The following is a 26,299-nucleotide window of genomic DNA, read 5'->3' as shown; positions in this document are numbered from 1 at the left end:
GGGTACCTGGGACCTCTCTATATTATTTGTTACAACTGCATGTGAATCTATAATGATCTCAACATTTTAAGAAATGTTTTAAGAATTATTATTGCAGTAGAAGATTGAAGATACTTATGTAAACTTTAATTACTTTGAAGTATGAAATTCAACAAATAGCTACCAAGTACACAGAGTGAGCAAAAGGCAGAGTGGGGCTGGTACCTCCGCCTGCCTATGCCCTGGCCCTGCCCTGGAGAGCGTGGGGTTTCCCCTCAGACTGTCTTAGGAGCGAAACACAGCAGTTCTCTCACTCCCCAGATCCCAGGGTTATCATGTTGATGCGCATGAAGCCACTGAAGATGGAAAATAGACAAGTTACAGGGTCTAGGTTATGCCGAGGAGTAAAATAGGTTGATAAAAATGAAAATCAAGCCCAGTTTTCATCCAAACCGAAGCTGGCATGGGCTACAGAAGTTCAGTGTGTTTGCCCTGTAGCTGGTATCAGCTGGAATCCAGTCCTCCTAACATACATTATGCAGCAAGAGATGGTTTGGATTATGAAGCTGTTTCTCAGGGTTGCTCAATTTGGAAGCAAAAGGGATTTTGAAGTAGATGGAACTTAAGACAAAAAGCAGGGAGTTTGGCACAAACCCATTCTCACAAAATCCCTCCCAGGTGTTCCTGCTGAATAACCCCTCTTACCACCGCGTGATTGGGCATCGCTATTCACCGAGGGAAATGCACCTCAGCGGTGTCTTTGGGATTGGAAGGCAGAGTTCTCAGTCCTCACGTTTACCCACTGGGGCTCCGAAGCGCCCATTTACAGGGGTTAGTTACAAAGGTAACATGGAGAAGGTACCTGCAAGGGGCTGGCAAAGCCATAACCACTCTCAAAGGCATGATCATTTCTCCTGTTTAACAGAGAGGAAGCCTCAGCTCAGAGTCACGAGAAGGCAATTGTAGCTAACGTTTTTTCATTATATTTATTTTTATGCTTATCTTCTTTTTAGGAAAAAATGATGGTAGCAGTTCATTTGTGGTGGAGTATGTCATAACCATTTAAAATAATTAAGAAAAAAATGTATTTGGAGAAAACACTAAGTTGATGCAGATAGATAGAAATTGTAGACGGATGCTAAAACCATGGGTGAAAATGTACTGGGAACTGGGCAGTTACACCTCTCTGTGTATGTCCCTACAAATTAATGATTAATTACAAAGGAAAGATAAGAACCCTGGGGGACCCCACACTGTAGCTAAGCGATCAAAATCCACATCACTGTTAATGGAACAAATAGCATCGTGTGCCTCTGATATGGGGCACTGAGAAGGGAACGCCTCCACTTGTGGGGTGTTCCTGCTGCAAATGATAGCCAGAGTCTCATCACAAGGAAACAGCAGAATAACCCAAATTAGAGACACTTTATAAAGTAAGTGACTCCAAAAATGCCAATGATGTGAGAAACAGCAAAGGACTGAGGAATGTATCTGATTAAAGGAGATTAAAGAGATGAGACAATTAAATGCAACACATTATCCCCCACTGGAAAATGTTGCTATGAAGGACATCATTGAAATGACTGGGGAAAATTGAATATGAACTGTATACGAAAGCACAGCAGATTATTAGTGATAACGTTCCTAAATTTCACAATTGTATTGTAGTTCTTTCAGAGGATGCCACTGTTTTTAGAAGATGTATATTGAAGTACACATTTGATAGGGGTACTTGTGTCTAAAAGTACTCAAAAATGGTTCAGTAATAATAATAATTGTGTGTGTGTGTGTGTGTGTGTGTGTGTGTGTGTGTGTGTGGAGAGAGGACAGAGAGACAGAGAGAGAGAGAGAGAGAGCACTGTCAGAGGCTTTGGAACCACAGTAACTCCATCTTGAGTAGGAGCTGGGTAAAATAAGGCTGAGACCTACTGGGCTGCATTCCCAGGAGGTTAAGGCGTTCTTAGACATAGGATGAGACAGGAGGATGGCACAAGATACAGGTCATAAAGACCTTGCTGATAAAACAGGCTGCAGTAAAGAAGCCAGCCAAAACCCACCAGGATGGCGATGAGCATGACCTCTGGTCGTCCGCACTGCTACACTCCAGCCAGCTCCATGACAGTTTACAAATGCCCTGGCAATGTCAGGAAGATACCCTGTATGGTCTAAAAAGAGGAGGCATGAATAATCCACCGCTTGTTTAATATATCATCAAGAAATAACCGTGAAAATGGGCAACCAGCAGCCCTCGGGGTGCTCTGCCTATGGAGTAGCCATTCTTGATTCCTTTACTTTCTTCATAAACTTGCTTTCACTTTACTCTATGAATTCAGCTCCAGTTCTTTCTTGCACGAGATCCAAGAACCCTCTCTTGGGGTCTGAATCGAGACCCCTTTCTGGTAACAGCACTATTCCAGCAAAATGTTACTGGGTGGCTCTATGGGAAAGGCATATGGTTGTTCCCTTACAACTTTCCTGTAGGCTTGACATTTTCCAGAATAAAATCTTTTCAAAAGATAAGTAAAACACCCGGTAAATAAGCATAGATGCGATTTGCAGGTGTGGAGTGGGCACAGCACTACTCAGTCTCTAGTTGGGGAAAATGGGATGAGTCAATCTCTTAGGAGTCTCCCGGCTTTCATGTTCAAGGGTACTATCCCCACCAGCAAATGAACCATTTTCATATTTTCCACTCATAAGGCACATATGAAAATTAGCTGGGGGAAATAAACAAACAAAAAACCCCAAGTTTCGGCAAGTATCCTCCAGGGGCCTATAAATGAGCTCGTGTGCAGGTTCCTCTCGTAAACAGGCTGCACAGACACACAGGCTGACTTCCTCCTGCAGCTTCACAGCCATCTGCAGGGCATTCTTTTCTTTCGTTTTTTCCCTGCTTCTGGTGAGGTTTACTGGTGAGTTCTGTTTGCTCTTTGCCACCTCGCAGTCAGAGTTTTTCCAAGTGCCCATTGTTCCTGCTGAGTGCCTAATTGTTATTTCTCAGGCAGAATGAGCAGCCTCCTTAAACATCTGGTTAGTTTCCAAGAGGGTCCTGGTGAGAAGCAGAGAATACCAGGCACTACTTGCAACCTTAGACAGCCAGGCAGCCCCAGGGCAAAATAAAACCTGCGCCCTGGACCTTGAAATGAAGCCTGAACACAATATCCTCTGCCACGGACACCCATGAATAATGGCCCTGCCTGCAACAATGTCTGGCACTGAGTCCAACCAAGCCAGCTGGGAGTTGTAATCCCGGGACAAGACACTGTGGTACGCTGGCTTCCAGGACTGGCTGCTCGCTTGGAGATACTCACCTGGAGATGCCTTCGGAAGAGGCAGGCTTCCAGTGAGATAGACCTGGAGGGTGGGATGAACCTCGAAAGTGCTCTACTCAGCTGCACCAACCATCCCGGGTCCCCGTGCCAGACCCTCTTCAGTGGAGAGGCCTGGTGCATGGGCTGGCACCGAGGGACGCCCTGGGAAGCCAGCTGCCAGGGTATTTGGGGAAAGGGTATGCCCTGCCACTGCATCTGGGGTTTGGGTGGGACCTGGGGTGCTGCATGACTAACAACCTCCCCGTGGCTGCTGCTGCTGCTCTGAGGTCTTCATCCCCTGGAACAGTCTGTCCCAGCACAAACCTGAGTTGCAGAACTCACTTCTGACATGAGGGCCTCTGAGGAAGATGCTGTTTCCACACATCTCATGAATTTTACTGTAAAACCGAGCTGCTGCTGTTTAGGACAACCCCGTGCTGAGGTCAGTCAAACCCACCGTTTCCAAGTAGGGTTGGTATGCGGGCAGAGTGCGTGCTCGGACATCAGAGAGGAGAAGAATGTGCCAGCAATCACAAGTGCAGACAAACAGGGCACTGCCCAGAGCACCCCAATCAGAAGCAAATGTGTTCTCAGGGATGCTTGTCAATATGCCCTTGTCCCTTCCTTGTTGGCTGCTCCCTTGGGCTATAGGATTTGCCATTTTCTTCCACACTGGCAGCACCCTTCAGGCCACAAGAGAGCATCACCCCGAGACAGCACTCACCTTCCTGTGGCTCTTCCAGGCAATGCCCTGCTATTTCCCATGAGTGCAGAAGACCTGCAGGGGCTGGGGGTGGACAGGAGGCTGACTGGGCCCTGCTGTTGACAAAGGCCCACTTGAAGGTGAAAAGATGGCCAAGAGATGCCCTGGATGTGGAGGAATTGGAGCCACCTACACTGCTGATGGGAGTGAGACACAGTGCAGGGCCAAGGAAAACAGCCAGGCAGCTCTGTAGTAAGTGAAATACAAGAGTTCTAGGACCCAGAGATTTCACTCCTGGGTATGTACCTGAAAGAACCAAGCACAGGTGTTCAAACAACAGCTTGCACATGAGTGTCCATAGCAGTATCACTGACAATGGCAAAAGGCAGACACAACCCACGCATCCGTCAATAGACAGACAAAGGTGGTCCATCCACCCAATGGACTCTCAGGCATTAAGAGGGAATGAAGCTCTGACACTTGCTACAACCTGGATGAAGCCTGAAAACATGATGCTGAGTGGACAAAGCCAGACACAAAGGTCACAAATTGCATGACTGTATGTCTATGAAGTGTCCAGAATAGGCAACTCCACAGACAGAAAGCAGATTAGTGGCTGGGCGGAAAGGAATGGGGAGTCATCAATAAATTGGGTACAGGGCTTCCTTTTGGGGTGATAAAATGTTCTGGAACTAGATAGTGGTAATGTTTGCACAACATTATAAATGTACTAAATGTCACTAGTGGTTAAGTTATGCGTATTTTACCAAGTACAATTTTAAAAAGAAACAATTCTAATCACAGTGGACATTACAAAGGGGCTTTTTAAAAACATTTTATTTATTTATTTATTTATTTATTTATTTATTTTGAGACCGGGTCTCCCTCTGTCACCCAGGCTGGAGTGCAATGGTGCGATCTTGGCTCGCTGCAACCTCCGCCTCCCTGGTTCAAGCGATTCTACTGCCTCAGCCTCCTGAGTAGCTGGGATTACAGGCGCGCATTATCACGCCTAGCTAATTTTGGTATTTTTAGTAGAGATGGGGTTTCACCATGTTGGTCAGGCTGGTCTCGAATTCCTGGCCTCGTGATCTGCCCATCTCAGCCTCCCAAAGCACTGGGATTACAGGTGTGAGCCACTGTGTCCGGCCGCAAAGGGGCATTTTTGATTCACAAAAGCATGGTATAGATCTGCTTGCTGCAGGCCTCCTGTGGACAGCTGGGTTGTTTAGCCTTCAGAAGAGGGTGGTGGAGACACCCAGGATGAACAGAGGAAGCGCTGATCACAGACAGCAAATGCTGACTGAACACTTACTAGACGCCAGGGGTGGTTCTTAGTGTATGTGTTTAAGTCTTTAAATCCACACAACCACCCCAGAAGGTAGGTTTTATTTTGTCTCCATTTTACATCTGAGGAGCCGTAGGCACAGAGAGGTAAAATAATTCACCTTGGGGCGCAGAGAGAGCCCCTCGAAGATCTGGGATTTGAACCGGAAGTCCAGTCCACCTGTTAAGACATTGCTGCTGCTGAAGAGAAACAGTGCCTGCTGGGCCCAGGATCAGGGCTCCCAGAGCCCAACATTGTTGGCAAGAAGACATCATTTTTGGAATTACCAAAAGGTCCTCTAGTTCTCACGCTGAAGGAACTGTGGACATCAACGCCCTCAGCTTTGGCGTCTTCTCCCACGAGATGAAAAGCCTGGATCTGAGAAAGTGGGTGGCCAAGATGGCGGCAGTAGGACGAGGGCAGGTGGGAGAGAGGAGCGGCCAGTGCTGCTCCACAGTCCTCTGAGCAGACTGCTGAGGAAGCACCATGACCTTTCCCATTTTGTGCGTTAGGGAACAGAGGCTCAGAGGGGCAAAGCCACTTGCTCAAGGTCAAATAGCTCAAAGATGAGGGGGCCAGAATTTAGACGCAAGGCTGACTGAGTTGAAGAGTCTGCTCCTTGCATTGCATCCAGCAGCTCTCTTGATGCTCCCTGAGACACTCAGTGTCCTGTTTCTCATGCCAAATTCAGAAAGAAAGATACACAGAAAAAAAAATAGAAGGTTGCTCATAAAGATGTCATCCAGAGAGATCTACTGTGCCCCCTTGGATGTGCTGTGTGCCTTGGATGTGCTGTGTGCCTTGGATGTGCTGTGTGCCACTGGCGTCTATGTGGATGCATAAATATACATATTTACATATTCTTATAAAATTGGGATCATGACAAATATATGGTTGTCTCATGCGTTTAATATTTTGTTTATATTTCAGATTCATTAGGAGAAGATTTGGTTTTTAAGGCCTGCATAGTCTTCCATCATCTGCACCCCCCAGAATGTAAGTATTTCTGTTGTAACTGTATCTGCTGCTGAACATGTGGGTTTCGTTTGTTTACAAATAAGAGTTTATTTGCTCTTAAAAATAATACAGTAATGAACATAAGTATTGGATTTGACATATAGTAGATGCTCACTTAATATTTATGAGTGAATGAGTGATGGATGGATAAATAGATTTTTTAAGAGTGGGTCCTGGGTGTTCGCTTAGTTGGTCTGAAGTAGGCTGTCTATACCACAGGTTTGCCTGGGATAGTTTCTGTTTTCTCCTGTTGTCCTGGTATCATTCGTCATAGTGCTCCCTTTTATCTTTGAAGGTGTCCTTATTTGAATGATAAATTATGAGGTCACTCAGTCAAATGGTACAAACCTTTCTGAGGTTCTTTATACACATTACTAATATGCTCTACAGATAAGTTGTACCAAGGTACACCCAGTTGGTGATCTGCTCCTGAAAGAGGAGAGCTGGATGAAAAATATCTTGATGAAAAGTTTGGGGAAAGGAATTAGCCTTGTGAAAAAGAAACTTGCCTTGGGAAATTCAGAAATGGCTTTTACCAGTGAGTCCAATCCCCGCGACGTTCTTATGTTCTTGAAATGCACAGTGGCACATTGAGCTTGGTACTTACTGTTCTTCCAGAATTTTAATGAAAGTATACTGATGCTAAATGGTTATAGCTTTTAGTTGGGAGAACATTGAGCTTGTTACTTATTGTTCTTCCAGAATTTTAATAAAAGTATACTGATGCTAAATGGTTGTGGCTTTTAGGTGGGAGAACATTGTGATGCTGAAACTATTCAGAGTTGAATCCCAACTCAACCACTCACCACCAGCTGTCAAACTTTCAGCAAATCCCATAACTGAGTCTTAGTTCCCTCCTCTTTGAATTAAGGATGGATGGATGTTCGTTTCAGAAGGGCTATGAGGAGTAGATATCAGGGTCCCACACCAAGAAAACCAGCCTCATGCTACCTCCATCTAAATCCATCCTTTGCCTAGGGAACTGCCCACCCCATCAGTCCAGCAGCAGCGTGGGCTCGGCTCTTTTCCTATTTCCCACACACACCTTCACTTTTCATTCTGGGATCCAACTTGGTCCCAAGGCCTGAAGGAGTTGCCTTGCTGGGTGAACTTTGTTGGCGGACTAGCTAGGCTCATGGCAGTGGTGAATGGTTCCTTGCTTTAAAATGCACCCTGGCCGGGCGCGGTGGCTCAAGCCTGTCATCCCAGCACTTTGGGAGGCCGAGACGGGCGGATCACGAGGTCAGGAGATCGAGACCATCCTGGCTAACACGGTGAAACCCCGTCTCTACTAAAAAAATACAAAAAACTAGCCGGGCGCGGTGGAGGGCGCCTGTAGTCCCAGCTACCCGGAGGCTGAGGCAGGAGAATGGCGTGAACCCGGGAGGCGGAGCTTGCAGTGAGCTGAGATCCGGCCACTGTACTCCAGCCTGGGCGACAGAGCGAGACTCCGTCTCAAAAAAAAAAAAAAAAAAAAAAAAAAAATGCACCCTCTGTGCAGACTGTCGTCCTGTCTAAAGTCTCCCTTCCAGAGGCTGGTCCTCTCTGTGTGTCTCCTCTTAGGCAATGTCCCTTAGGGCCAGTTAATGGATCAGTTTCCCTCATCTTTGGGGTCAGTAGGAATTGCCTGATGTGTGGAAGGAAGATTTACAGAAAGGAAGGAAAAGGGAGCCAGGAGGTGGGTCTCACCCCCATCCTAACTCCCTGAGTTCCTCTCTTGGAGAGAGTACTGCTACCAGAACTGTTGTCCAGGCAGGCACTCCTGTAAAGATACGCTAAACATCTAAGTGTGGAATGACCTCACATTTCTGCTTGGCTGGGCATGCGGCATTGTTTACAAGTGGCCTCATGGCTTTTGACAGTAAAAAAGAAAAAGCAGGCCAGGTGCAGTGGCTCACACCTATCATCCCCGCACTTTTGGAGGCCGAGGCAGGTGGATTGCTTGAACCCAGCCTGAGCAACATAGAGAGATCCTATCTCTACAAAAAATACAAAAACTAGCTGGGTGTGGTGGTGCACGCCTGAAGTCCCAGCTACTCAGGAGACTGAGGGAGGAGGATTGCTTGAGCCTGGGAGGTTGAGGCCGTAGTAAGCTGAGATTATGCCATTGCACTTCAGTCTGGGCAATGGGAGTGAGACCCTGTCTCAAAAAAATTTTTTTAAAGCAAACTTTATAAAATATGATAAGGGGTTTATTTTGAGCCAATATGAGTGATGATGGCCTGAGGGATGGTCTCGGTAGGTCCTGAGAAAGTGTACCCAAAACGGTCGGGTTACAGCCTAGTTTTATACATTTTAGGGAGACAGAAGTTACAGGCAAAGACATAAGTCAGTATATGTAAGGTATACATTGGTTTGGCCGAGAAAGGTAGAACATGGCAAAGCAGGGAGGCTTACAGGTCATAGGTGGATTCAAAGATTTTCTGATTAGCAGTTGGTTGAAAGAGTTAAGCTTTGTCTAAAGACTTAAAGTCAGTAGAAAGTTAAGGTAAGGGGTGTTGTGGAGACCATGGTTCTTGTTATGTAGATGATGCCTCCTAGGTAGCAGTCTTCAGAGAGAATAGATGCTAAAGGTGTTAGACTTTTACTTAATCTCTCTTAAATCCAGTAAAGATCTGGCTGCATTAATGAAGATTCTCCACAGATGCAAAAGTTTCCCTACAAATGCCTGGGTTGCAGGAGCCTTTCAAAATATGTCAAGGAAATATATTTTGGGGCAAAATATTTTGATTTCCTTCAGTCTCTGCTATCTGTTATGTGATGCTATACCAGAATCATGTTGGGATTTGATATCTTATTGCCACAAAGAATCTGTTTTGTCTGTCTCATGATCTCTATTTTAATGTTAATGCTGGTCAGTTGTGCCTAAACTCCAAAGGGAGGTGTATAACAAAGTGTGTCCAACCTCCCTTCCTGTTAGGGCCTGGAATCTAGTTTTTATTTTATTTTATTTTTTTGAGACAGAGTTTCACTCTGTCTCCCAGGTTGGAGTGCAGTGGTGTGATCTCATTGCACCCTCTGACTGACAGATTCAAGTAATTCTCTTGCCTCAGCCTCCCAAGTAGTTGGGATTACAGGTGTGCAGCACCACGCCCAGCTAATTTTTGTATTTTTTGTAGAGACAGGGCTTCACCATGTTGGCCAGGCTGGTCTTGAACTCCTGACCTCAAGTGATCCTGTCAGAAGTATGTTAACCGGAGCAACTCTGTCTTGAGTAAAAGCTAGGTAAAATGAGGCTGAGACCTACTGGGCTGCATTCCCAAACAGTTAAGGCATTCCAAGTCACAAGATGAGATAGGAGATCAGCACAAAATACAGGTCATAAAGATCTTGCTGATAGAAACAGGTTGCAGTAAAGGAACTGGCTAAAACCCACCAAAACCAAGATGGCGACCAAGGAGTGACCTCGGATCATCCTCACTGCTCATCCCACTGGTGTCATGACAGTTTACAGATGCTGTGGCAACGTCAGATAGTTACCATATATGGTCTAAAAAGGGGAGGCAGGAGTAATCCACCCCTTGTTTAGTATATCATCAAGAGTATATCATCAAGTATATCATTTAGTATATCATCAAGTATATCATAACACTGGGCAACCAGCCACCCTTGGGGCTGCTGTGTCTATGGAGTAGCCATTCTTTTATTCCTTTACTTTCCTGATGAACTTGCTTTCACTTTCCTCCATGGACAAGCCCTGAATCCAAGAACTGAGCGAGGTCCAAGAACCCTCTCCTGAGGTCTGGATCAGGACCTCTTTCCTGTAACAATCTGCCCTCCTCGGCCTCCCAAAGCGCTGGGATTACAGGTGTGAGCCACTGCGCTTGGCCTGGAATTTAATTTTTCAGGTTGCTCTGGGGTCTTCCTGGCCAAGCGGGGGCGTCTGTTCAGTTGGTTGGGGGCTTAGGGTTTCGTTCGGGGCTTATGTGCACCAACGAAGGAGGTGAGAGCACCCACGCAGCCCAAGGGAGCGCCAGGGACAGTCTTTCCTTGCACCCTTCAGCTGGCGTGAGGTCTCTCCATGGTGATTCAGCTCAGTCTCTTGGGTTTGGGTCTCAGAACCCCAGTCTGCCTCCCAAGGGCTCTAATCCCACCATTTCCTCAGGGACTGGGAAGGTCAACCCCTTCTATTTTGTCCACTCTGCCTTTCCTGTTTGTTTTTAAATAGACTTCATGTTTTAGAGTTGTTTTAGGTTTACGGCAACATTGAGCAGAAGGTACAGAGATTACGCTCTGTTTTCATCTCCTGGTTTCTGTTGATGGGAAGGTACAAATCTACCTCCTCTTCGCTCCTGGATTCCACCCACTCAGAGTTTCTGTTTCTCCTAACCTCAGTTAGGCATGACTCCTGAATGTCTGTCTTTTAACTTTTCCTTCTTTCCTCCTGTCATCAACTGATTAATTCTTTCTTTTCCCCAAGTAAACACCCTGATGGGTGCCTCCTATGAATTGGCTGCGCTCTGTTCGGGAGCCCAAAATTAACCCAGTAAATCATGGCCTCAGTGACTGCAGGATTAGGAACAGGGTTGCCTGGGGACTGTGGGTATGGCATACCTTGTGATTGACTTTTACTGTAGCAAATTGAGTGTCACATTTAGGGAGTTGTGGTAACTCCTGTTTCCTCACTCTAGCAGCACAGTAGCCCTGGGAAACAGTCTAGTCATGATTATCTGGATACGTGAATTTTGGGATGATCCCTTGGCTGACCTTCAGCGGTTACAGGCAGAATTGCTGATGCCCAGGGGCAGGCTTTGGGTGATGGTGTTGGTGGATGGGGAAGAATGGTGAACTCCTGACTCTCTCCTTCCCAGCCCAGGGAGCCAGAGGAAGTATGCCAGGGGAATTTGACTATCCAGTGTTGGATGCAGTCTCTTGTGTTTTGGTCTGTGTTGGCCACAGGAGCCTTCATTATAGCTGAGCTAAATCAGAAGCCCTGGAGTCAAATGAAGGTCATGCCTGAGCTGCATGTGCTAGCCCACTGAAAACCCATTTCCTGGTACAGAGTTGTACACAGGCTTGCATGCACAAATAAGGTCTTTCTTTCTGATGGCAATAGCTGGCTGCACAGTCTGTGGCTCAGTCGCTTCTCTCTGGCCTGACCCTTCCGTGGTGGGCCTGTGAGGTCAGTCATTGCCAAGCAGAGTGCTCCTGGCCACTGTAAATCTGGCTCCAGTTTGGATTTAAATTCATGCACGAGTCCTTTTCCTTGGGCTTGACTGCTCTGGGACCACCTGCTCCCTTCTGGGAAATCAGCATTTCCTTTTTATCCAAATCAAAGGGTGACTGAGCCAGTGGCCAAAAGGGTGTTTGCATTGGTATGAAGAGGAAGAGTGGTTCAGTCCCCCTGGAAGCGGACTCAGTACCCTCATCCAACGTCCAAACCCTCAGAACCCAGCAAGGCTCCAGGGCCCTTGGCTGAATCTCATCCTTTGGAATTTAGACTGGCGTGAAATTCTCTTTGAAGGTAGCATGAACCTGGGTCAAGGAGAGGACTTGAAGAGATCTCTCTCCAACCTGGAAACTGGTATTTTGATGGTTTACATGAAAAGGATTGAACATTGGCGTTGAATTTCTCTTGGATACCATGGGACCTAAAATGTAAAGGAAACAAGTTGAGCAAATACCAGCATGCATTTGACTATAATGAATATATTCTGAAATGTCCTTTGGAAAGTTATAGCAAAACCCAGTTGGGGCATGTCAGAAGCAACTCTGGATATAATCCTTAGCCACCTGGATTTTCCAGCTTGCACTCACCCTAAGTGGACTCCAGCCAAATTACTCTCTGTTCTAACACAGGAAAAAATTACCTTGGTGATCCGATGGGGTGGGTGTCTCCCACTCCAACAGCTAATTGTGGAAATGCAATTTCATTAAGTCTTGATATTTTTAAAACCAAACAGGGAAACTATGATGAAAGTGTGTTCCCATTTCCTTCTCCATCCCTCTCCTGGGGAGAGAAGGGGACGCTGCATGGGAAAAGGACTCATGCATGAATGTGAGTCCAAGTTGGAGCTGGATCTGTAGTGGCCAGGAGCACTTTGCTTGGGAAACTTCTCTGTTGCTGAAGAGTTTGCTGGAGAGCAAATCTACCTGAAGCTTGTGCTTCACAGGATATAACTATGAGGTGACACATGATATGATTATGAGATGACTTCAAAAAGTTTGTGGAAAAATGGAATTAAAAGATACAAATAAAATATAAACTTTATTTCTCAACATAAGCTTCACCAAGGTCAAGACACTTTTGTCAGTGATGACACCAGCCATTTAGTCCATCCCTAAAGAACTGAAGCTGCTGGGAATTTAACCACATCAATGCAGCCTTTAAAATATTATTAACTCAATAAAAATGGGTGCCCTTTAAAGGTTTTTCAAGATTAGGAAACAAAAAGAAGTCCAGACAAGCCAACTCAGGTCTGTAAGGTAGATGCCTAATGATGTCCCACTGACATTCTCACAAAATTGCCCTTGTTTGATGAGAAGAATGAGCAGGAGCATTGCTGTGGTGGAGAAGGAGTCACTCCACCACCAAACGATTTCACAAGCATTTTCTGCTAGAGCTTTGGCTAACTTTCTTAAGCCACTTCCATAATAAGCAGATGTTATAATTCTTTGGCCTTCCAGAAAGTTAGCAAGCAAAATGCCTTGAGCATCTCCAAAAAATGTTGCCATGACCTTTGCTCTTGACCAGTCTCCTTTTGCTGTGACTGGACCACTTCCACTTCTTGGTAGCCACTGCTTTAATTGTGCTTTGTCTTCAGGATGGTACTGGTGAAGCAGTGCTTTATTCCCTGTCACAGTTCCTTGAAGAAAATGCTTTAGAATCTTGATCATGCTTGTTTAAAATTTCCATTAAAAGCTCTGCTCTTCTCAGCAGCTGGTCTAAGCACAATGGTTTTGGCATCCGCCAAGTGAAAAGTTTGTTCATCTTTAACTTTTCAGTCAGAATTGTGTGAGCTGGCCCAGTAGGTGTCTGAGGTGTTGGCTATTGTTTCTGCTGTTAATCACTGGTACCCTTCAATAAGGACATGAACAACATACATTTTTTCCTCGAAAATTGATGTGGATGGTCTGATGCCGTGGGTTTCATCCTCAGCGCTGTCTCATTTCTTCTTAAAATGAGTTAATTATTTGTAAAGTGCTGATTTCTTTGGGGCATTGTCCCCATGAACATCTTGTAAAGCATCAATGATTTCACCCTTTTTCCATCCAAGCTTCACCGTAAATGTGATGTTTGTTCTGGCTTCAATTTTAGCAGAATTTGTGTTGCTCTGATAGGTGCTGCTTTCAGACTGATATCTTGTCCCTTCCTAGTGCCTCAAGCTAGATCCTGTGCAGCTTTGTCATAACCAGTTAACAGGAGTTTATTTTTGTGTGAACAAATTTGAAATTTATTTATAGTTTTTTTCATAACACATAAGACCCCTTGTATTTCTACATTATTTCAAACATTTTTTACTCTCAGAATCTGACTTGCCCCTTTCTTCATTTGGAAAATTGGATTTGTCTCCTACTCCATAGAAGACATAGAGGCCATCAGATAAGAATTTCCTCAACTTGGCTGGGCGCAGTGACTCCTGCCTATAATCCCAGCACTTTGGGAGGCCAAGGCGGGCGGATCATGAGGTCAGGAGATTGAGACCATCCTGGCTAACACGGTGAAACCCCATCTCTACTAAAAATACAAAAAAAAAAAAAAGCCCACTTGATCATGGTGGATAAGCTTTTTGATGTGCTGCTGAATCCAGTTTGCCAGTATTTTATTGAGGATTTTTGCAAAATGATTCATATGTTAAAGGATCTATTGGAAAAGGTGGAAAATGTGTTAATTGATAGGGAATTAAAGCAAAGACATAAAAACTGTAATGAAGAGTCAATTGGAAATGCTGGCTGGGTGTGGTGGCTCATGCTTGCAATCCCAGCACTTCGGGAGGTCAAGGCAGGCAGATCACTTGAGGCCAGGAGTTCAAGACCAGCGTGGCCAACATGGCGAAACTCTGTCTCTACTAAAAATATGAAAAGAAAAAACAATTAGCTGGGCATAGTGGTGCATGCCTGTAGTCCCAGCTACTCTGGAGGCTGAGGCAGGAGAATTGGTTGAACCTGGGAGGCACAGGTTGCAGTGAGCAGAGAATCACACCTCTGCTCTCCAGCCTGATCAACAGAGTGAGACTCCGTCTCTGAAAAAAAGAAGAGTCAATTGGAAATGCTAGAAATTTTTAAAAAATGGTAGCAGAGGTGAAGTAAGCCTTGGCACAGCCAAGAAAAGTATCAGTGTGCTTAAGACTAAGTACACCATCATCACTGGAACACAGTGAGAAATAAGAGGTGTGAACAGCAGCAACCGCCACCAGTGGAACAGAGCACCCAAGAGTTATGGGACAATATTAAACAGTCTCATAAGCAAAACTCAGAATCCTAGAAGGGAGGGAGGGAGGGAGGGAGGGAGGGAGGGAGAGAGAGAGAGAGAGAGAGAGAGAGAGAGAGAGAGAGAGAGAGAGAGAGATGGAGACATAGAGATAGAGCCATAGAGAGAGCTAGGGAAAGACACACACACAGAAATAGAAAAATAGAAAGAGAAGAGGAAAATGGCAAGAAAAATATTTAATAAGCTAATGGCCAAGACTTATCAAACATAATGAAAGACATCACATTACAGAACCAAAAATCCCACAGAGTACTAATGAGAATAAACACAAATATTTTTCATGTAGAATCCTAGATATAAAATATTTAAACTGCTGAAAATTGAAGATAAAGAGAAAATATTAAAAGTGGTCAGAGATAAAGGACATTTCTCATACAGAACAGCAAAGGTAAGAATCACAGAAGACTTACCCGCAGAAATTATGCAAGCTATAGGACAATGGAATTATATCTTTAAAATGCTAAAAGAAAACACAAACAAAAATCTGGCAACCCAAAATTCTTTTCCCAGTGAAAATATCTTTCAAAAATGAAAGAGAAGTAAAGATTTTTCTCAGAAAAACAAAACAAAAAAAAAATGGGAGAATTTATTACAAGACGTTAAAGAAAGTGCATCAGGAAGAAGGTAAATGAAACCAGTCAGAATCTTAGATCTACGTACAGAAATGAATAGTCATGGACATGGTAAAAATGAAGATCAATAGGAAGTTTATTTTTTGTATGTTTAATTGCTCTAAAATTACTAGGCAGTTGAAATTTAAATGAGTTGCAATGTACAGTGTGTTTAAAATTGCAAATAAAAATAAAATACAGAACAAGAGCAAAAACCAACATACGGGAGGAACTGGGAGTTTGGAGTTATATGCTATGTGTGAATCGTATGATATTATTTGGAAGTAGATTGTGATCAAATAAAGATGTATATTGCAAACCCCAGGGTAACTATTACAGATTGAACATCCCTAATGAGAAAACCCAAAATCCCAAACTTTTTGAATGCCAACATGATGCTCAAAGGAAATGCTCATTGGAACATTTTGAATTTTGGATTTTCTGATTAGGGATGCTCAACTGATATGTGTTTCTATGTATATTCCAAAATCTGAAAAAAGATTCAAAACCTGAAATACTGGTCTCAGCATTTTGGGTAAGAGATATTCAATTTGTATTAAAATTTTTTCAAAAAAGGTGTATAAATGTGACCAATTATCTGACATTAAGCAAAACAAACAAACAAAACCCCCCAAAACCCAAAAAAACCCCAAAATGTCATCCTCTACCACGGGATTGCTCCTCTCACCTTTGAAGCTACATTTCCCAGGAGTATTGTCTACATTTGCTGCCTTCATTTTCTAACCTTCTACTGACTTTTCAATCAATTATAATCTGGCTCTCACGTCCATTATTCTAATAAAATAGCTTTTCCCAGAATTACCAATGACCTTGCTATCACTCTGTCCAATACACATTTTTCAGAGCTAACTTCAGACTGCTCACAGTCTTTGCCACTGATCTCCATGCCACCCCCCAGCACCCCTTCTTTCCTGGTGCTGCATCCCCTATTTTCACCTACCACTCTGGGGTGCCTCAGCTCTATTTATTTTTTTGGAGGCTTATCTCCTCTATTTGGCCATGAAATGTTTGCATTCTTCAAAATTCGTATGTAGGCCTGCTTTACTTCCTACTTGATACTTTCTCCCTAAGTGAACTTGTTCATAACCACACCTTTAACTGTTGCCTTCACCCCTCTTTCTATCTACCCTGCAGCTCTCCTCTGAGCTTCAGTCCACATCCTGAGCTGTCTAATTGAGTGTGGCTCAGAGGTAACTCAGATCTCAGAGCTCAACATATATTTTTATACATATAAATATATTTTATATACATATATTTTACATATATATAAAGGGTCATCATTTTATCTTCTTACCTGGTCTCTTTCCACGTACCCTACCTCAGAAAATGTCACTCCTACGTTCACTCCCACCATCATTCATTCACTTTGAAAATGTTTATTGAGCACTTACTTTGCATGAGAGACTGGCGATATGGTCAACACATGGACAAGGTCCCTGCCATCTTGGAGCTGGTACCCAGTGAGGAGACAAACATAAACCAACAAAAAGCCAAGCACCATAGAATTCCAAAGGATCAAGGCTACAAGCGAAACTCAAGCTGGGTGAAGGGAGAGGCAGATGGCACTTGTGTGTACAATCTCCCTTGCTGCAGGAAGCTAATAATCAATCCCAACTTGGTTGACTACAGCTGTGTTCCGGGGGACTTGGGCTGAGGGCTTACCATGATGCTAATATGCTAATATGTTTGAGTCTGAGTGCTCTCTGCCCTATCTGCATTTCCGGCGACACAAAGAAAGCACTTGCTTTCTTTGTTCCCATTGCCTTGTTTTTCTGTTGGGTTCTTTCTTTTCTTTTCTTTCTTTTTTTTCTTTTTTCAGAGTTTAGCTCTTGTTGCCTAGACTGGAGTGCAATGGCATGATCTTGGCTCACTGGAATCTCTACCTCATGGGTTCAGGTGATTCTCCAGCCTCAGCCTCCCAATTAGCTGGGATCACGGGTGTCCACCATGCCTGGCTAATTTTTGCATTTTTAGTAGAGACGAGGTTTCACCATGTTGACCAGGCTGGTCTTGAACTCCTGACCTCAGGTGATCCACCTGCCTTGGCCTCCCAAAGTGCTGGGATTACAGGTGTGACTATTGGGTTCTTTCTACTGACTGTCTGTTGGGTTCTTTCTTTTGAGTCTGCCATATTCCCTCCCTCATGACGCCTTAGTGCCTATGGGGCTCTCTATTCCCAAAGCTCTTCCTGATTTGAATAATGAACATCTCCGGCTTCAGTTTGCCCCTTCAACATAATTTTGCACCTGCCTCCTCACTTCCTCAGCAGGGAGGGCTTCTTCACCTTCTCAGATGAGGTCAGCTCTGACTTTCAGGCTTTGTAACACAGCTCAGTTGGTTGGCCCTAACATGTATTACAGTCATCACTTTCCCTGCACTTGGTGATTTTATTAACATTGATTTCTGCCACTGGACAGAGTTCTAGGAGGGTGGGAGATGGGTTTGCATAGCAGATGCAGATACACGACATCTTGTTGAATAAAGAGATGGATGCGTGCACACTCGCAGAAAGCTGGAAATCAAATAGGTTTGGGAAATGCTGACTTGAATGTAGTGAAACAGCTCCCTCCACAGCAGGATGCCCAGAACCTCTGACCTGTTGCAAAGCCCTGGGAGATAGCTGGTTAGTTACATTTGGCAAATTCTGCTTCCTCCAGGTAACTAACCATGGAACATTTTAGTTGAGGTAAGACATAACATTTTCTGGAACATTCATATCTTGGGGAGGGGAGATTTGGTGTGGGAAATACTGACTTTTGGTATAGTTGATTATCTCCCCTCTACATATGCTTACACACGTGTTCCCATTCCCCCCACGTGTGCATGTATGTATATACATGTGTATGTGTGTGTTTGTATGTATGTGTGTGTGTATTTTCCCCTTTTATTCCTATTGCCTGCAGCTGCAGGTGGAAATGACAAAGTGACAAAGGCCATGTTTAGGTCAAGGACAAATGGAGCAGGTGCTGTGGGCGTCTTGCTAGGTCACACCAGCCTCTAGGGGGAGCTCCTGGGCCTTGGCAGGCAGCTAAGCACAGGGTCTCTGGGGCTAGTCTCCCTGGCTTGAACCCTCCCAGGCCAGCTTGTCAGCTCGTGGCCTTGGGCAAGTGATGTGCTTGTGACTCAGTGGCCTCTTCTGTATGAGGGGCAGCAGCAGCAGCTACTTGTGGGGTCATTGTGAGGCCTGAGTGGGTCACTACGGGCTGACAGTGGGCAGAGGCCCTGCACAGAGCACAGGCGCCATGGGCACGGTGGGTGCTCTGGCTGGGACGATGACTGACTTCCCTGACTCAGTGCCCTCCTGGCCCTCAGGCCCGTCTCCCTGGGCGGGGAGTATGAGGTCATGGGTTGCTGCTTCTATTCAGAGGGAGATGAAGGGGCCTCCTCCAAGGAGAACCCGGGAAGATCCAGGCAACCACTCCTCTGAGGAGTGAGCTGTGGGGGGAAACAGACAGACCAGCACTTGCACAGGTAGTGTCATGCCTTCTGCTGGAGCCCCAGTTCAGCCACCAGGATCCTCCGCACGCAGCTGGGAAGGGAACTGGAACCAGCGCTAATGGAGGGGCAAATAGATGTTTCCTTCCGGCTGAGATACGATGGAGATATGAATCTGGAGAGAATTCAGATGGGGAAAATAAAAGATCGATAACACCTAAGTCTGGGGGTGTGTGTGGGAAAGCAACCGCTCGTAAACTGCGTCTGGCTGCCTAAATTGCTGTAAGTTTGTGAGAGAGGAAAATCTGACCATTGTTTTGGAAATTTGAAACATGCATAAAATTTGACCCTGCAGTCTGATGTGGAGGAATCTAACTTCGAGTGTCGAGCGACGGGGAGTAATGACACCGGGGGAGTCATTGACTACCTGGTGAGCAGGGGCGAGAGCGGCCATCAGCCAGTCTTTAGAGTGACAGGGAATGGTAGGACAGATGATGACTCAGTAGCCGCAATGCTGAGCAGTATGCTGCTGGCAGTGTGAGCGTGTTAGTGCTTTATGTGTTGGCATTGCACACGTGTGTGTTAACTGAGTAAAATGGCAAGTTGTTGAGTTATTTTTAATTTTTGAGATGGGGTCTGGCTCCGTCACTTAGGCTGGAGTGCAGTGGCACAATCTCACTCACTGCAGCCTCGACCTCCTGGCCCAAGCCATCCTCCCACCTCAGCCTCCCTAGTAGCTCGGACTACAGGTGTGTACCACCACACCCTGCTAATTTTTAAAATTTTTCTTTTTGTACAGATGGGGTTTTGCTTTGTCATCCAGGCTGATCTTGAACACCTGAGCTCAAGTCATCCTCCTGCCTCAGCCTCCCAAAGTGCTGGGATGACATGCTTGAGTTACCATGCCTGGCCCATTGAGTAGTTTTGAAAAGAAGAAAAACACAAGCTACAGATGGGTTGGGGTGACCATCGGATGGTGTGGAAGAATTCACAGCAGATAAACCCTGCTCAGCTCCCACTGTTGGGGCTAGAGGAAGGGGTAGTAGAGAAACTAACAAACAAAAATATTAAAATGGGGGTGGGGGGAGACAAAAAATACTTATTCCTATAAAGACAGAGGAGAATAATCCAAGTAGCAGTATGGAGAAGTAGTTTTATGGTTGGTCACATAAATTTGGACACACTAAAATCACATTAATTTGACAATTTGGTGGAAGGAAAAGGATTTGTTAGGCAAGAAGAAAATGTAATTTTGTCATTGTGGGGCCCCCTTCCTTCTGCTGGGCGCAAGGCCCCAGCATTCTCCTCCCGTCTGCTCACACCCTCTGAGGGTCAGAGCTTGTCCCTGGCTTTCTTTGACAATACTAGTCACCGCTGGCCACTGGCCCTAGCCACGTAAGAGGCAATGTCCACGCTCAACCAGTGACAGGTGCTTTCCACCTTGCTCTGCAGCCATGTGGATTGGGGTCACCTTAGGTCTCGCAGCCACGTGGATTGGGGTCACCTTAGGTCTCTGCAGCCATGTGTATTGGGGTCACCTTGGGTCTTGCAGCCATGTGAATTGGGGTCACCTTGGGTCTTGCAGCCATGTGAATTGGGGTCACCTTGGGTCTCACAGCCATGTGGATTGGGGTCACCTTGGGTCTCGCAGCCATGCGAATTGGGGTCACCTTGGGTCTGCAGCCATGTGGATTGGGGTCACCTCGGGTCTGCAGCCATGTGGATTGGGGTCACCTTAGGTCTTGCAGTCATGTGGATTGGGGTCACCTTATGTCTCGCAGTCGTGTGGTTTGGGGTCACCTTGGGTCTCGCGGTCATGTGGATTGGGGTCACCTTAGGTCTTGCAGCCACGTGGATTGGGGTCACCTTGAGTCTCGAAGCCATGTGGATTGCGGTCACCTTATGTCTTGCAGCCACATGGATTTGGGTCACCTTAGGTCTCGCAGCCACGTGGATTGGGGTCACCTTAGGTCTCTGCAGCCATGTGTATTGGGGTCACCTTGGTCTTGCAGCCATGTGAATTGGGGTCACCTTGGGTCTGCAGCCATGTGGATTGGGGTCACCTGGGTCTTGCAGCCATGTGGATTGGGGTCACCTTGGGTCTCGCAGCCATGCGAATTGGGGTCACCTTGGGTCTGCAGCCATGTGGATTGGGGTCACCTCGGTCTGCAGCCATGTGGATTGGGGTCACCTTAGGTCTTGCAGTCATGTGGATTGGGGTCACCTTATGTCTCGCAGTCGTGTGGTTTGGGGTCACCTTGGGTCTCGCGGTCATGTGGATTGGGGTCACCTTAGGTCTTGCAGCCACGTGGATTGGGGTCACCTTGAGTCTCGAAGCCATGTGGATTGCGGTCACCTTATGTCTTGCAGCCACATGGATTTGGGTCACCTTAGGTCTTGCAGCCATGTGGATTGGGGTCACCTTGGGTCTCTGCAGCCATGTGTATTGGGGTCACCTTGGTCTTGCAGCCATGTGAATTGGGGTCACCTTGGGTCTGCAGCCATGTGGATTGGGGTCACCTCGGGTCTGCAGCCATGTGGATTGGGGTCACCTTGGGTCTCGCAGCCATGCGAATTGGGGTCACCTTGGGTCTGCAGCCATGTGGATTGGGGTCACCTCGGTCTGCAGCCATGTGGATTGGGGTCACCTTAGGTCTTGCAGTCATGTGGATTGGGGTCACCTTATGTCTCGCAGTCGTGTGGTTTGGGGTCACCTTGGGTCTCGCGGTCATGTGGATTGGGGTCACCTTAGGTCTTGCAGCCACGTGGATTGGGGTCACCTTGAGTCTCGAAGCCATGTGGATTGCGGTCACCTTATGTCTTGCAGCCACATGGATTTGGGTCACCTTAGGTCTTGCAGCCATGTGGATTGGGGTCACCTTGGGTCTTGCAGCCATGTGGATTGGGGTCACCTTGGGTCTTGCAGCCATGTGGATTGGGGTCACCTCAGGTCTTGCAGCCATGCGGATTGGGGTCTCCTTAAGTCTCGCCATCTCTTTCTAGGCTTTGGGTTTTCCGTCAGCAAATTCCCTTTTAATGCTGTTTAAGTTTTCTTGTTGTTATTTTGCTTTTGTTTGTTACTATGGTTATTTTTAGCCCCGTGGCTGAAACTGGGACACTGAGGTGTGAGGGAAAAGGACCCGCCGTGAGTGAGGTGGGTCATCCACACGTCCGCACTGTCTGCCAGAGCTGGCTGGTTCTCATGATCATAACCTGAGCTGCTGAAAACAAAGCGGAACGACAAAGAGACTCTGGGGCCCACCCACTGGGTCCAGACCCAGCATGTCGCTGGGGCGTGCAGTTTCAATGAGTGTCTCCTGTGTACTCATCCGGAATGCTGAGTTACTTTTGTGCACAGATACACGAGTTACATCACTATCTGTAGATGAAAAAAAAAAAAGAAAGAAAGAAAAGAAGGTGTGTAGAGCACCACACATGTTCCACGCAAGGGAAGGGTGAGCGGATCCCTGGTGGTGGGGGGCAGTCAGGCAAAGCTAAAGCTAAAACTAGTTTCAGGCTCAGAGTTGTCTCCCAAAGAGCCTCTTGGGCCATCTGCTGATGCCTGAAAGTCCTGGTCCTTGCAGTAGCAGAGGGACGAGGCAGGAGTGGGGTATTCCTGAAGGGCTGGACGCTGGCCCCCAGCAAGGTTGGGAGGCCGCTTGAAACTCTTCTGACACGATCAGGTGGGCTTCAGTAGTCACCCAGTAGGTGGAAAACGAGCATCATTCAGGAGAAAGAGGTATTTATTTTCCTCTTATTTATATTTCTTTGTCTTTTCCAAATTTTCTCTCTGTATTATGAAGGTCGTTACCTAATCATATTATGAATTGAAAAAAAGGGGTTCTCAGAAATCTTATTATCAAAACGGAGTTAGACGGTTTGGTGTATTTGTTTCCAGTGTTTGTCTAAGCATTGGGTTATTTTATAAAATGCTGCACACGCTATATACAGTAGGTATTTTCTATACGTATTTCCCTGTCGATGGCACAAGCTGGTGTTACAATTCAGGGTGCCCTCTGCAACCCCAGAAGCACCATGTGAGGTGTCTCATGGTTATGTAAGAATTGATTTAGCCAGTCTCCCATTTTCTTTGACTCTCAGGCTGTCACTTCTGCCAGGCTCTTTTTGCTTTTATTATAAATAATGATATAATAGACATGTTTTGTGTACAAGCCTTTCTTTCATATTGGTTGATATTTATATGTAATATTTATAAGTATTATTTATAATATAGGTATAATATAATTTTAAAAATATTTAATATTATTTCTATACATTATTAATTCCCAGAATTACAAAGACAAAAGGTCTACATATTAAAAATATAAAATTTTATATTATAAAATTAATACTGGACATTGTAGAAAATGTGGAAAATGCAAAGTATGAATAATATTAATAAAATAAATGTGAATTTCCCCAGTCAGATAACTACTGCTATGATTTTGGTCATAACTACTTAGTCTTTTGTTTCTGTGCGTTTTACAAAATCAGACATTTCATTCTAGGTACTCTTTTGTAGCATGTTTTTTCACCTAAGGCAATGTGAATATTTGATATTTAAAAAATACTCTTCAATTTACTTGATTGTTTTAATGGTGGCATAATATTCTCCACAGACTTATCATACTTTCTTTTTTTTACATTTCGGTCCTGCTCCTTCTGTAAGACTCTTACCATCACACAACTCCTGCACTGAAGTTGCATCCAGTTTTGTAAAAATCGCCCAGCGAAGACAATAATTCTTGCATTATCTCCACAGGATAACGTAGAAAATGAATCACAGTGTGTGATCACTTGTAAAACTTATAAAATATGTTGAATTTCTTACCAGGAAGGCTGTTTGAATTTAAAACAACTTCGCTGTCATGAAATATTTTTTTAAACCCTCTTCTCATCAGTTTAAGGCAAAAACTGGCAATCTAGTGATTGTTTTAATTTGCACTCCTTTGATTACTAGTCAGGATGATGTTTTTAAAAAGTGTTTAAGGGCATTTATATTTCTTCCCGTCATGTCCCATTGTACATTTTTCTTGGGGATTTGTAAGCATTCTTTACAGTTGAAGGACGGTGCTTTGTATGTTATTTAAGTTGCAGATTTTTCTGACTTGCTCGTTTGTATTTTAATTTTGTTTTATTTTGCCTTCCTTCCCTCCTTCCTTCCTTCCTTCTTTCTTTCTTTCTTTCTTTTTCTTTCTTTCTTCTTTCTTTTTTTTGAGATGGAGTCTTGCTCTGCCGCCCAGGCTGGAGTGCAGTGGCGCCATCTCGGCTCACTGCAACCTCTTCCTCCCAGGTTCACGCCATTGTCTTGCCTCAGCCTCCCGAGTAGCTGGGACTACAGGCGCCCACCACCACGCCTGGCTATTTTTTTTTTTGTATTTTTAGTAGAGAAGGGATTTCACCATGTTAGCCAGGATGGTCTTGATCTCCTGACCTTGTGATCTGCCTGCCCGGCCTCCCAAAGTGCTGGGATTTCAGGCGTGAGTCACTGTGCCCGGCCTTAATTTTGTTTTCTGACTTTTTGTCAAATAAGTGTTATAAATTGTATGCAGGTGTTTTAAAGTATATGATCTATTTATCTTTCATTTTTTTTTGTTTTATACTTTGAAAGGCCTTTCCCATTCTAAGATAAGAAATGTATATTTTATTTTATTTTTTATTTTTATTTATTTCGCCCAGGCTGGAGTGCAGTGGCACAATCTTGGCTCACTGCAACCTCTGCCTCCCAGGTTCAAGCAATTCTCCTGCCTCAGCCTCCTGAGTAGCTGGGATTAAAGGCACATTCCACCATGCCCAGGTAATTTTTGTATTTTTAGTAGAGATGGGGTTTCATTATGTTGGCCAGGCTTGTCTCAAACTCTCCTGACCTCGTGATCCGCCCGCCTTGGCCTCCCAAAGTGCTGGGATTACAGGTGTGAGTCACCGCGCCCGGCCTGTTTTTTTTTTTTTTTTTTTTAATAGTTTAAAAAATGGGATGACTTGCTTCTTGATCTAATGGAGTTCCCAGTCTGGAAGACGGTAGCAGGAGCTGCGAGAACATTCACCAGGGGTCAATATCTTCATTGAGTGTCTCTTCTCTGCCTGCCACTGGACGAGGCTTTTGCGTGTCATACAAGCCTCCCATGAATTAGATACGAGGGTTCCCTTCCTGCCAATGGAAATGTCAAGACTCCTCTAGCTCAGACAGTCTGCCCAAAAGCAAGAACTCAGCTACCAAAACCAGGTGTTTTTAGCTCTAAAATCTGTGGGCTTAACCTCATTTTATTTTGCACAAGTCCCTGTCACAGTGACTTTGGAAAGTGTCCATTCTCCTATAGAAGGGCCATAGGTAGGGGCTGTAAGCCCTGGAATCTTTCCAGGCTCTCAGGAGGGATCCGCTGCCAGGTGACATCTGGAAAGGCAAGTGGGATCCTGAGCTGGCATATGTCGTCCGACTGCATGCTGGTGCCCAGGTAGCAAAACAACCCTCCTATGTCTTTGGGCTCAGTCAAGCCTATTTTCCAGTCAAGTCTCCTCTGAATCCAGTGTTTTCCCCTTGGGCTTCCTTTCTGATTCCTGTTTCCTAAAACAGTGTTGGTGAAGAAATGAATGGAGTGGAACATGTTTTTCTTAGCTCTTGGGTTTTCATAACCAGCCTTAGCAAGAGGTGGCCCCTCAAGTCACCTCTGCTTATGAGAGGCGATCATGGCATAGTGGCCAGGTGCCAAGAGCCGGGACCAGGTGGTGGGGTTAAAATCCCAGCTCTCCCAGCACTTTGGGAGGCCGAGGTGGGTGGATTGCTTGAGGTCAGGAGTTGGAGACCAGCCTGGCCAACATGGTGAAACCCTATATCTACTAAAAATACAAAAAATATTAGCTGGGCGTGGTGGCATGTACCTGTAATCCCAGCTACTTGGGAGGCTGAGGCAGGAGAATCACTTGAACCTGGGTGGTGGAGGTTGCAGTGAGCCGAGATCGTGCCACTGCACTCCAGGCTGGGATACAGAGTGCAACTCCATCTAAAATTTAAAAAAAAAGAAAAAATCCCAACTGTACCACTTCTGAGCTAAATAGCAGTTGGCAAATCACTTCTCCTCCCTTGACTTCTGACCTGTGAAATGGGAATGCAACAGCCCTTCCCTCCTAGGGGCTTGGTGCAGTGTGGTGAGGGTTATAGGTGTTAACATGTGCTAGGTACTTAGACTGGCTGGTTGGAAGCACCATATAAACATCAACTCTGACAATTTTTTCTTGTTTATGGTTAGTACTAGCTGAAGTTTATTTTTAAATGCCAACCACCAGTTAAGAAGTGCCATATAAACATCTGTGGCTCAGACTAGAGAATAACAACGAGGAAGGATTGTGAATGGAAGGATCCCAATGTGTCAGATGTTTCCGGCACTCTCACTGTGCCTCTCCTGGTGCCTGGCCACTCCTCATCACCAAGAGGTGGTCAACAGCCTCATGGAATATTAACAACGCCCA

The 26,299-nt window shown here is 45.3% G+C and overlaps 1 long non-coding RNA gene across 1 annotated transcript in view; it reads left to right on the top strand.

Moving 5' to 3' along the window:
- Nucleotides 1–6,317, top strand: part of LOC117088170 — a 51,717-nt gene extending 45,400 nt beyond the window's left edge. Inside the window, exon 4 of the long non-coding RNA XR_004439033.1 lies at nucleotides 6,251–6,317. This is a non-coding gene — a long non-coding RNA (uncharacterized LOC117088170). The remainder of the gene's footprint in view (nucleotides 1–6,250) is intronic.
- Nucleotides 6,318–26,299: the final 19,982 nt, after the last annotated feature.

The sequence above is a fragment of the Trachypithecus francoisi genome, unplaced genomic scaffold (genome assembly GCF_009764315.1).
Source record: "Trachypithecus francoisi isolate TF-2019V2 unplaced genomic scaffold, Tfra_2.0 Lachesis_group10, whole genome shotgun sequence".
Taxonomy (NCBI): Eukaryota; Metazoa; Chordata; class Mammalia; order Primates; family Cercopithecidae; genus Trachypithecus; species Trachypithecus francoisi.
Note: the sequence above shows the minus strand (reverse complement) of the source record. Positions and strands in the feature narration are given on the sequence as shown.